This window comes from Lepidochelys olivacea, assembly GCF_965140295.1.
Source record: "Lepidochelys olivacea isolate rLepOli2 genome assembly, chromosome: 8".
In the NCBI taxonomy this organism is placed as follows: domain Eukaryota; kingdom Metazoa; phylum Chordata; order Testudines; family Cheloniidae; genus Lepidochelys; species Lepidochelys olivacea.
This window is the reverse complement of record NC_140418.1, coordinates 107,500,228-107,513,022: the sequence shown is the minus strand read 5'-3', so window position 1 is coordinate 107,513,022 and position 12,795 is coordinate 107,500,228. Positions and strand designations below refer to the sequence as shown.

The 12,795-nt window shown below is 51.8% G+C and overlaps 1 protein-coding gene across 3 annotated transcripts in view; it reads left to right on the top strand.

Moving 5' to 3' along the window:
• The first annotated feature begins 1,353 nt into the window (after nt 1–1,353).
• The window catches only part of ST3GAL3 (ST3 beta-galactoside alpha-2,3-sialyltransferase 3), a 369,376-nt gene continuing 357,934 nt past the window's right edge, over nt 1,354–12,795 (top strand). For 2 of the 3 annotated variants that reach the window (XM_084637380.1, XM_084637379.1), the window contains exon 1: nt 1,354–1,462. The gene's annotated coding sequence lies outside the window, so the exon portion shown is untranslated. Of the gene's footprint in view, nt 1,463–9,706; nt 9,845–10,328; nt 10,466–11,552; nt 11,639–12,795 lie in introns of those variants that run through there. The other variant, XM_084637378.1, reaches the window with a different exon arrangement.

Sequence of the window (12,795 nt, the reverse complement as noted above, 5' to 3'; positions counted from 1 at the left end):
GGGGGGCGCTGTGCAGTAATGGGGGGGCCGTGCTGGGGGTGGGGGGTGCTGTGCAGTAATGGGGGGCGCTGTGCAGTAATGGGGGGCCGTGCTGGGGGTGGGGGGCGCTGTGCAGTAATGGGGGGGCCGTGCTGGGGGTGGGGGGCGCTGTACAGTAATGGGGGGGCTGTGCAGTAATGGGGGCGCTGTGCAGTAATGGGGGGCCGTGCTGGGGGTGGGGGGCGCTGTGCAGTAATGGGGGCGCTGTGCTGGGGGTGGGGGGCGCTGTGCAGTAATGGGGGGGCTGTGCAGTAATGGGGGGCTGTGCTGGGGGTGGGGGGCGCTGTGCAGTAATGGGGGCGCTGTGCTGGGGGTGGGGGGCGCTGTGCAGTAATGGGGGGGCCGTGCTGGGGGTGGGGGGCGCTGTGCAGTAATGGGGGGCGCTGTGCAGTAATGGGGGGCCGTGCTGGGGGTGGGGGGCGCTGTGCAGTAATGGGGGGCTGTGCTGGGGTGGGGGGCGCTGTGCAGTAATGGGGGGGCCGTGCTGGGGGTGGGGGGCGCTGTGCAGTAATGGGGGGCTGTGCTGGGGTGGGGGGCGCTGTGCAGTAATGGGGGGCCGTGCTGGGGGTGGGGGGCGCTGTACAGTAATGGGGGGGCCGTGCTGGGGGTGGGGGGCGCTGTGCAGTAATGGGGGGGCCGTGCTGGGGGTGGGGGGCGCTGTGCAGTAATGGGGGGCGCTGTGCCGTAATGGGGGGCTGTGCTGGGGGTGGGGGGCGCTGTGCAGTAATGGGGGGCCGTGCTGGGGGTGGGGGGCGCTGTACAGTAATGGGGGGGCCGTGCTGGGGGTGGGGGGCGCTGTGCAGTAATGGGGGGGCCGTGCTGGGGGTGGGGGGCGCTGTGCCGTAATGGGGGGGCCGTGCTGGGGGTGGGGGGCGCTGTGCCGTAATGGGGGGCCGTGCTGGGGGTGGGGGGCGCTGTGCAGTAATGGGGGGCCGTGCTGGGGGTGGGGGGCGCTGTGCAGTAATGGGGGGGCCGTGCTGGGGGTGGGGGGCGCTGTGCAGTAATGGGGGGCGCTGTGCCGTAATGGGGGGCCGTGCTGGGGGTGGGGGGCGCTGTGCAGTAATGGGGGGCCGTGCTGGGGGTGGGGGGCGCTGTGCAGTAATGGGGGGCTCTGTTCCCTGGCCCCGAGTCCCGCCGCGGGGCGTGAGGCGGGACCAGCTCTCTTCCAGCCGCCCCCTGAGGGTCCCCTGGCCGGGCTCCCCTCTGATTGGGTAGCGCGAAGACCCCCGCTCCGTTGGATTGGGCAGCACCGTGTCCATCCGCGCCCTGGGATTGGCTGGGGGCCGCCCGCCCCGCTACGCGATTGGCGGTCGTGGTGCCTGGAGCCCCGACCGGCCGGGGGCGCCTCCTGCCGCCGCCGCCGCCGCCGTTTCCCGGCCTGGCGGGGCCGCCGGAGGGGTCGCCGGGGCCGCGCGCCGCGCCGGTGAGCGGGGGCCGCAGCCGGGCCGGGGGCGGCGGGCGGGGTCAGACAGCGCCGGCCGGCGTGTGGGGAGCCGGGCCCCCCCTCAGCGCTCCCCCCATTCCCCCTCAGCGCCCCCCCCCGGCCCGCCCCCCGTCAGCTCCCCCTCCCCGGCTCGGCCCCCCGTCAGCTCCCCCCCTCGCGCCCCCCTCGCCCCGCCCCCCCGTCAGCTCCCCCCCGAGCGCCCCCTCCCCCCCAGCGCCCCCTCCCCCCCAGCGCCCCCCTTCCGGCCCGCCCCCCCCTCAGCGCCCCCCCCCATTCCCCCTCAGCGCCCCCCCCCGGCTCGGCCCCCCGTCAGCTCCCCCCCGAGCGCCCCCCCCGCCCCCCGTCCCGCCCCCCCGTCAGCTCCCCCCCGGCTCGGCCCCCCGTCAGCTCCCCCCCGAGCGCCCCCTCCCCCCCAGCGGCCCCCAGCGGCCCGCCCCCCCCCGCCTGTGTCTACCCCGCCAGCAGCGTTCACAGCCCCTGCGCCTGGCCCGTTTGGCTCCCCCCGGCCCGGCCCTCCCCTCCCCAGCCAGCCCTGGCCCGGCCCTCAGCACCCTCCCCCGTCCGAGCCGGCCCCTGTCAGATCCGGGGCTCCCCGCCCCGGCGGCAGAGGCCCCGGGGTCTGCTTCGGCGCGGGGCTAGAGCGGGGTGGGCACCGGCATTGTGCCCCCTTGGGGAGCCAGGGCCTGGGGCCATGTGGGCTGCCCCAGGGAAAGGGGGCTGGGTGCTGCCCCGCACAGTGACCGCCCGCTCGGGCCTGGGGAGCTGGGGTGGGCTCGGCTTGGCAGCCTCCAGTCTCTTTCCGCTTCTTGTTGTGTCTGAATGTCCTGTGTTCCCTGACTCAAATTGCAGGAACCTTTCTGGGGGGTGGATCTGCGGTGTCTGCTCCCTCATCTGCCATTGACTAGGACCTTGACTGGAGAGGCTAGGCAGCCTCCAGGGCTGAATGACGTTTCCTGCTTCAGTCCTGAACTGTTCAGTTCCAGTCTAAATGTTTCTGAGCTCTTCAGACCTAATGTGGCTGAGCTTGGTCGCTTTGCCACTCATAGGTGGGCTCCTGCTAAGCATGGCTGCGTGTGCATGGGGGCTTGAGCCGCAGTTGGGCTACTGCAGGAGCAACAGGAACCAGCATCGCCTTTGTCTTCTCCAGAATGTATCTCCCCATATCCCTGTTGCAGCTAGTCTCCAGGAGGAAACAATTGCACCCCATGACTCTGGCCAAAAGGCATAGAGCTGACTGGTTACCGGAATACAGATGGACTGCAGACCCCTGCAATCTGTTGGCATCTGTAATTGCCCAGCACTGCCCTCTTAACCCTGTTGGAAAGCTGGGAAGAGAGTTGTTGAAGAAGAATTCCTTCCACTCTCTAGAGATTGCCTAGGCCATCTCAGTTGACCTTGTGGTAAATGGTACCAAAGATTGCCATCAATAACACCAGACTTTTGCCTATCACTAGAATGATGATTAATGAAGTACATCAGTGCAGTCTCTAAATAACTATTCTTTTGGTAGCTGTGTGTTAAGAATGCTCCTTTAATAAATCCATTATTGAGAATCTTTCCCAGCCATGTCTGTCCTCCAGTCTCCCCCCACACAAATGCTGTCGCTAGCTATCACCTGAAGGGCCTGGGTACACCTTATAAACTGTAGCCTAAATTTCGTCTGATGAGGGAACCTATGAGGAGAATGGAAGGGTCACTCTACTTAGTGGTTGAAGACACAAGATCACAGTATCATCCTTGGCCATTGCCTGGAGCATGACCTTGCAGTAATGTGGCTACCTCCCCCTTTTCCCTTGTCTTCAATCCTCTTGGTGAAGAAGGTGCTATCCTGTAGTGGTTCAAGTGATGTAGAAGAGGCTTGGGGTAGCTGCTGTTCTTATTTTCCCTCCAGAGGTCTATCTGTAGGCATCTTCTTTGGCAAACTAATTGTGACTAGGGCTTCCTGAGCTGCAGAAATGGAGAAGTTTATTTAATCATCCCCTTAATTTTAATCTTAACATTTCAAAGTGATCTGGGGGATTCTGATGGTCATTGTGGGAGTGGCACTGCTAAACCCTGTCACGGTGCTAGCAACTGTAAAGCTCACTGCCTTCTTTCTCTTTCATGTAGTATCAGATGGTCAAAAGACTGAACTAAGCAGTATGCAACTCTTTGCTTAATCTCGTTCAGAAGTGTACATAAGGGAGTAACAGTATTCTGAGCTGCTTTCCCCTTAGATAGCTGCATTACGTGTAGCACTACTTAATATTACATTTGCCTTGCAAGTAGAAGGGTAAAATTTTTCTTCCAATGTACTTCTGTTCTGCTGGCAGGTAGTGATAGAACAATATAATGCATGCTGAACTGCTCCTGTGCTATGAATGTTACTCATGGTTTTGCGGTAGAGTGCTGTTTCCTTTAGAGACGCCCAAATGTGCCTTTGGGGTTATAGCTGACTGTTGGATGGGATACTGAGGGTTTTGCTCTGCACAGAGGCGGCAGGGTGGGTAGAAAACGAACCTGCAGTGATGAACGCTACTCAAAAGCAAAGTAGGCATCTTCAGGAAGTCTTCCTCGAGGATGACCTTTATATGATATTACAGAACACAAACCCTCTGGTTGCAAATGCACACACATATGGGAGGCAAGGTATGGGAATTCTGTCAGTTCTACAGTAACTTCCATTGTTCTATGCAGCAGTGTTGTAGCTGTGTCGGTCCCAGGATATTAGAGACACAAGGTGGGTGAGGTAATATTTTTTTATTGGATCAACTGCTGTTGGTGAGAAACAAGCTTTTGAGGTACATAGAGCTCATCTTGAGGTCTGGGAAAGGTACTAGGGCTACATCTACACTACAGCACTTACAGCAGCACAGCTGCGCCTCTGTAGTGCTTGTGGTGGAGACGCTCTAAGCTGACGGGAGAGAGCTCTCCCGTCAGCTTAACTCCTGCTCCCATGGTGGGCGGTAGCTATGTTGGCGGGAGAAGCTCTAAAGCGGCGCTTAGGTCCATATTATTTACGTCGCTCAAGGGTGTGAATATTCCATTCTTTAATGAAGACAAGGTCTAAGAGTGTCACAGCTAAATACAAGACTGAACAGATAGTTTAGTGTAAGTAGTAAGTACATATTTAAAGGGACCACTCAAAGTGAAGTGGCCTGTTAACTCCCCTGTACTCACAGGACAAACGGGGAGAGTGGGTTACAGATTGTTGTAATAGGTCATAAATCCAGTGTCTTTATTAAGACCATGATTGTTAGTGTTCAGCAAGTTACGAATTTAAACTCCCAGACTTGTCTTTTGAAAGCATTGTGCAGGTGTCCTTTGAGGATGAGGACTGATAGATCAGATAAGGAGATATATGGTGTTTGTCTTTTATTCTTTTCCTGTGAAAGTTCATTTGAGAGCATAGTGATTGTGCTGTTTCACCCCCATAGTTGTTCTTGGGGCACTTAGTACACTGGATGTGATAACCACATGTTGTGATAGGCATGCGTAAGATCTGTGGCTCTCGAAAGGCGTATTGGGGAGTATGTTGATCATTGAAGCAGTGGAGATGTCTGCATGTTTTGCATCTGTTGTTCTGGTAGGGTCTGGTGCCGCTTTGAGATGTTGTGCCCTGGTCTGTGGAGAACTTTCTTCTGTTGATGAGGTTAGGGGGTTGTTTGAAGGCCAGAAGAGGGGATTCAGGAAAGATTTATTTCAGGATAGGGTCCCCATTCAGCATGGGTTATAGTTGTTTGATGATACCCCATATGGGTTCCAGTGTGGGGTGATAGATGACTACTAGGGTGTGCGCTTGGAGGAGGTTTTATTCCTGTTTTGACGCCAGTTCTCTAACTACTTATGCTAAGCGTGTCCCTCTAGTTCTACAACAAAGCATTCTTGGGACCTTTCACTGGGGTTTTGTAGAATTTCTCCAGCATTTCTCAAGCCTGCTATTAAATTTAGGCTGAGGGGATGTTAGTGGAAGACTTCCTTGGTGTGAACTTTTGCTGTGTTTGAAACAGATAGTTTAGAACAAGGCTTGAGGGGGAAAAAAAAAAAAAGAACCAGGCACCATTTAGAAGTAGATATGAAAGACAAGATCGAGAAATGCCACATGAGTGAGAAGTCCGCTGTCCCTCCCCTAGCTGCTCGGAGGAGTGGTGGGATTTCTACTAGGATGCCTTAGGAGCCCACTTGTGGGGTTTTATCATTTGTATCGGCCTGTGCCTGGTAGTTTTCAGATATACTTAAAGATCCCCATTCCTCTTTTTGCTTAGGCCTGGTTTAAACATAGTTTTTGTATTGGTTTAACTACTTTGGTTATCGGTATGGCATTTTTTTAAACTGAAATAGTTATACTGGGGAACAGATTTCACACTAGGGGGTTGTGCCCGTGTACTTTATTTGCCTTCCTGTAAAGGTACAGGCTCTTTTGGAAACAGCATTTTTATACTAATATAACTGGTCCACATTGGGGAGTTGTACTTCCATCCTTCCTTGAATGGGCTACAGGTTTTTTGAATCTGTCCACTGCAACTGAGTAAATCTTTAATTGTCATTGCTGAGAGTTAGGGTATGTGTACACTGCGAAATTAGGTCGAATTTTTAGAAGTCGGTTTCTTAGAAAGCATTTTTATACAGTCGATTGTGTCCGCACACAAATGCTCTAAGTGCATTTAGTCGGCAGAGTGCGTCCACAGTACCGAGGCTGCCGTCGACTTCCAGAGCATTGCACTGTGGGTAGCTATCCCACAGTTCCTGAAGTCTTCACTGCCCATTTGAATTCTGGGTTAAAATCCCAATGTCTGATGGGGCAAAAACATCGTCACGGGTGGTTCTGGGTACATATTGCCAGGCCCCCCCCTTCCCTCCCTCCCTCCATGAAAGCAACGGCAGACAATCGTTTTGCGCCTTTTTTCCTGGGTTACCCGTGCAGACGCCATACCACAGCAAGCATGGAGCCCGCTCAGCTCACTGTCACCGTATGTCTGCTGGGTGCTGGCAGATGAGGTACTGCATTGCTACACAGCAGCAGCTCATTGCCTTTTGGCAGCAGACGGTGCATTATGATTGGTAGCCATCGTCGTTGTACTCCTGGGTGCTCTTTTAGCCGACCTCGGTGAGGTCAGTCGGGGTGCCTGGGCAGACATGGGAGTGACTCAGCCAGGTCATTTCCCTTTTTAAGTTTCATCTCATGGAGATTTAGTCCTGCCGGCAGTTGTACTGCACCGTCTTCTGGTGAGCAGCCAGGAGATGACGATGGCTAGCAGTCATACTGCACCGTCTGCTACCAGCCTAAGATTTATAAAGATAGATGAAGTGGATCAAAACAAGAAATAGACCAGATTTGTTTTGTGTTCATTTGTATTCATTTTCTCACCCCTCCCGCCCTCCCTGAAATCAACGGCCTGCTAAACCCAGGGTTTTGAGTTCTGTCCTTGAGGGGGCCATTCTGTTTCTCCTTGATGCAAAGCCACCCTCTTTGTTGATTTTAATTCACTGTAAGCCATGTCGTCAGTCACGCCTCCCTCCGTCAGAGCAATGGCAGACAATCATTTCGCGCCTTTTTTCAGCGAAGACGCCATAGCACTGGGAACATGGAGCCCGCTCAGATCACTGCGGCAATTATGAGCACTGTAAACACTGCGCGCATTATCCAGCAGGATATGCAGAATCATAACCTGCAACAAAAGTGAAACCAGGCGAGGAGATGACTGCAGCGCAGTGACGAGTGATGAGGATATGGACACAGACTTCTCACAAATTACGGGCCGCTGCAATGCGCACATCATGGTGCGAATGGGGCAGGTTCATGGCCTGGAACGCTGATTCTGGGCCCGGGAAACAAGCACAGACTGGTGGGACTGCATAGTGTTGCAGGTCTGGGACGATTCCCGGTGGTTGCGAAACCTTCACATGCGTAAGGGCACTTTCATGGAACTTTGTGACTTACTTTCCCGTGCCCTAAAGCCCAAGATTACCAAGATGAGAGCAGCCCTCACAGTTGAGAAGTGAGTGGCGATAGCTCTGTGGAAGCTTGCAACGCCAGACAGTTACCGGTCAGTCGGGAATCAATTTGGAGTGGGCAGATCTACCGTGGGGGCTGTTGTGATGCAAGTAGCCAACACTATCACTGAGCTGTTGCTATCAAGGGTAGTGACTCTGGGAAATGTGCAGGTCATAGTGGATGGCTTTGCTGCAATTGGATTCCCTAACTGTGGTGGAGCGATTGACAGAACCCATATCCCTATCTTGGCACCGGAGCACCAAGGCAGCGAGTACATAAACCGCAAGCACTGGTGGATCACAAGGGACGTTTCACCAACATCAACGTGGGATGTCTGGGAAAGGTACATGATGCTCACATCTTCAGGAACTCTATGCCATGGTTCATGAAGCCATACACAGGCACCCTGGACAGTAGTCAGGAGCTGTTCAACTATAGGCTGAGCAAGTGCAGAATGGTGGTAGAATGTGCATTTGGACGTTTAAAAGCGCGCTGGCGCAGTTTAGGGTTAGCGAAACCAATATTCCCATTGTTATTACTGCTTACTGTGCACTCCACAATATCTGTGAGGGTAAAGGGGAGATGTTTATGGCGGGGTGGGAGGTTGAGGCAAATCGCCTGGCCGCTGATTACACGCAGCCAGACGCCAGGGCGGTTAGAAGAGTACAGGAGGGCACGGTGCGCATCAGAGAAGCTTTGAAAACCAGTTTCATGACTGGCCAGGCTATGCTGTGAAAGTTCTCTTTGTTTCTCCTTGATGGAAACCCCTCCCCTGGGTTCACTCTACTTTCCTGTAAGCGAAGCACCCTCCCCTCCCCTTCCCCCCTTCCCCCCCCTTTCGATCACTGCTTGCAGAGGCAATAAAGTCATTGTTGCTTCACATTCATGCATTCTTTATTAATTCATCACACAAATAGGGGGATAACTGCCAAGGTAGCCTGGGCGGGGTGGTGGAGGAGGGAAGCACCGGGAGGGGTGGTGGAGGAGGGAAGGACAAGGCCACACATCACTTTAAAACTTATTGAATGCCAGCCTTCTGTTGCTTGGGCAATCCTCTGGGGTGGAGTGGCTGGGTGGCCGGAGGCCCCCGCATTGTGTTCTTGGGCGCCTGGGTGAGGAGGCTATGGAACTTGGGGAGGAGGGTGGTTGGTTACACAGGGGCTGTAGTGGCGTCTGTGGTCCTGCTGCCTTTCCTGTAGCTCAACCACACTCTGGAGCATATGAGTTTGATCCTCCAGCAGCCTGAGCGTTGACTCCTGCCTTCTTTCAGCAAGCTGACGCCACCTACCATCTTCAGCCCGCCACTTCTCCTTGCGGTCGTATCATGTTTTCCTGCACTCTGAGATTGTCTGCCTCCACGTATTTTGCTGTGCTCTGTCAGTGTGGGAAGACAGCATGAGGTCAGAGAACATTTCATCGCGAGTGCCTTTTTTTTGCCTTCTAATCTTCGCTAGTCTCTGGGAAGGAGAAATATTTGCAGCTGGTGGAGGAAAAAAAAAAAGGGGACAGTGGTAGTTAAAAAGACACATTTTATAGAACAATGGGTACACTCTTTCACGGTAAACCTTGCTGTTTACATTACACAGCACATGTGCTTTCATTACAAGGTCGTATTTTGCCTCTTATTGAGGGTATGCCGGTTTGGTGTGAGAGATCACTCATGCAGGGCCAGGCAACAGAATTCGGCTTGCAGGCAGCCATGGTAAGCCACAGTCTTTTGGCTTCTTTAACCTTTATAACATGTGGGAATGGTTTCAAACAGCAGCGCCCTCATTTCCCATACGAAGCAGCCGTTGGGTTGGCCATTAAAAATGGGTTGGCAATTTAAAAGGAGGGCTGCGGTTTCCGCGTTAATGTGCAGCAGAAACCCAACTAACACCCCCCCAAATTCTCTGGGATGATGGCTTCACCCCATCCCACCACAGCATGGCTAACAGCGGGGAAGATTTCTGTTCAGCCACAGGCAAACAGCCTAGCAGGAACGGGCACTTCTAAATGTCTGCTTATTAAAACCACCCTATTTCAACCAGGTGACCATGAATGATATCACTCTCCTGCGGGTAACACAGAGAGATAAAGAACAGATGTTGTTTGAATGCCAGCAAACACCGGGACCATTCGCTGCAATGCTTTGTTCTGCAATGATTCCTGACTACGTGCTACTGGCCTGGTGTGGTAAAGTGTCCTACCATAGAGGATGGAATAAGGCTTCCCTCCCCAGAAACCTTTTGCAAAGGCTTTGGGAGTACATCCAGGAGAGCTTTATGGAGATGTCCCTGGAGGATTTCCGCTCCATCCCCAGACACGTTAACAGACTTTTCCAGTAGCTGTACTGGCCGCGAATGCCAGGGCAAATTAATCATTAAACACGCTTGCTTTTAAACCAGGTATAATATTTACAAAGATATACTCACCAGAGGTCCCTTCTCTGCCTTCAGGGTCCGGGAGCCCGCCTTGGGTGGGTTCGGGGATTACTGGCTCCAGGTCCAGGGTGATAAACAGATCCTGGCTGTTGGGGAAACCGGTTTCTCCACTTCCTTGCTGTGAGCTATCTACAACCTCCTCCTCCTCATCATCTTCCTCGCCCCCAAAACCTGCTTCCATGTTGCTTCCCACTCCTTGGACGGAGTCAAAGCACAGGGTTGGGGTAGTGGTGGCTGCACCCCCTAGAATGGCGTGCAGCTCATCATAGAAACAGCATGTCTGGGGCTCTGAACCAGAGCGGCTGTTTGCCTCTGTTTTTTTGGTAGGCTTTGCCTGAGCTCCTTAATTTTCACGCAGCACTGCTGCGGGTCCCTGTTATAGCCTCTGTCCTTCATGCCACTGGAGATTTTTTTCAAATGTTTTGGCATTTTTTTTTTTCGAATGGAGTTCTGCCAGCACGGATTCGTCTCCCCTTACAGCGATCAGATCCTGTACCTCCAGTTCGGTCCATGCTGGAGCTCTTTGGCAATTCTGGGACTACATGGTTTCCTGTGCTGATGGGATCTGCATGGTGACCTGTGCAGGTGAGCTCGCCATGCTGACCAAACAGGAAATGGGATTCAAAAGTTCGCGGGCCTTTTCCTGTCTACCTGGCCAGTGCATCTGAGTTGAGAGCGCTGTCCAGAGTGGTCACAACTGAGCACTCTGGGATAGTTCCCGGAGGCCAATACCGTCAAATTGTGTCCACAGTACCCCAAATTCGACCCGGCAAGGTTGATTTCAGTGCTAATCCCCTCGTTGGGGGTGGAGTAAAGAAATCGATTTTAAGAGCCCTTTAGGTCGAAAAAAAGGGCTTTGTCGTGTGGACGCATGCAGGGTTAAATCGAGGTAACGCTGCTAAATTTGACCTAAACTCGTAGTGTAGACCAGGCCTTAGACTTCGGAAATCAACCATCTTCTTCCTCTAGTCTTTCTCATTTTCACCACGCAGGACACTAGTCTATTTTCCTTCCCTAGGAAGCTGTTTTGTGAACTTTCCCATATTGCCTTGCCTATGTGTTTCAGTCCCATATACAGGGCCCATCTATAGGAAAGAATGGAAAGTTCAATTTTATATTCTACTCAGTCTTAATCCCATCTGCTGACACTCTCAGGAAGGGTACCAGTTGTGATGGTGGCTTTTGGTATTGTGTACGCTCTTCCATCCATATTTTAACTATCAATTCCTTTCATACAGGTTACCACACAGTCTTTGGATAATGATTTTTGGTCACTGTTACTCTGATTAGACTGGCAATAGTATACGGAGTTTTTCACTTCTAGGAAACTAATGTCCTAAACCCTTCAATCCCCCAGTTACTTCAAGTTTTCTTTTAATTTAACCAGCACGTTGGTATAGAGTGCTTAATGTAGTCTATACTGCAAGATTAACTAATTAACACCTTGGGGATGACATCTGTTGAAGTCTTGAAATGGTATTTTTGTGCTGCCTCATACTGGTGAGAGTAGTAGATGTAAAATTTAAGCACACAAGTGAGTTTTCCTCCACTTTGCTAATTAAGGAACCTGTAACAGGATTATGTGGGTAGTTGAGGGAAATGAAATCTATAATTCCAGACACCCTAATTGCAGAACTATTAACTGTGGTTTGTAACCTGTCCTTTAAATCAGCTTCTGTACCCAGTGACTGGAAGATAGCTAATGTAACGCCAATATTTAAGAAGGGCTCTAGAGGTGATCCCGGCAATTACAGACCGGTAAGTCTAACATCCGGGCAAATTAGTTGAAACAATAGTAAAGAATAAAATTGTCAGACACATAGAAGAACCTAAATTGTTGGGCAAATGTCAACATGGTTTCTGTAAAGGGAAATCATGTCTTACTAATCTATTAGAGTTCTTTGAAGGGGTCAGCAAACATGTGGACCCCTTCAAAGAACTCTAATAGATTAGTAAGGGAGATCCAGTGGACATAGTGTACTTAGATTTCCAGAAAGCCTTTGACAAAATCCCTCACCAAAGGCTCTTACGTAAATGAAGTTGTCATGGGATAAGAGGGAAGATCCTTTCATGGATTGAGAACTGGTTAAAAGACAGGGAACAAAGGGTAGGGAATGGAGAGGGGTAACTAGTAGTGTTCCCCAACGGACAGTCCTAGGACCAATCCTATTCAATTTATTCATAGATTATTTGGAGAAAGGAGTAAACAGTGAGGTGGCAAAGTTTGCAGATGATACCAAACTGCCCAAGATAGTTAAGAACTTCAAAAAGATATCACAAAACTAAGTGATTAGGCAACAAAATGGCAAATGAAATTTAATGTGGATAAATGAAAAAATAACCTCAACTATACATACAATATGATGGGGGCTTGTTTAGCTACAGCTAATCAGGAGAAAGATCTTGAAGTCATTGTAAATAGTAATCTGAAGACATCCACGCAGTGCAGTGGCAGTCAAAAAAGCAAAACAGGATGTTGGGAATCATTAGAAAAGGGGATAGAGAATAAGACGGAGAATATCTTATTGCCCTTATATAAATCCATGGTATGCCCACATCTTGAATACTGCATACAGATGTGGTCTCCTCATCTCAAAAAAGATATATTGGCATTAGAAAAGGTTCAGAGAAGGGCAACTAAAATGATTAGGGGTTTGGAACGGGTCCCATATGACGAGAGATTAAAGAGGCTAGGACTTTTCAGCTTGGAAAAGAGGAGACTAAGGGGGGATATGATAGGTCTATAAAATCATGCCTGGTGTGGAGGAAGTGAATAAGGAAAAGTTATTTACTTGTTCCCATAATATAAGAGCTAGAGGCCACCAAATGAAATTAGTGGGCAGCAGGTTTAAAAAAAATCAAAGGAAGTTCTTCTTCACACAGTGCACAGTCAACCTGTGGAACTTCTTGCCTGA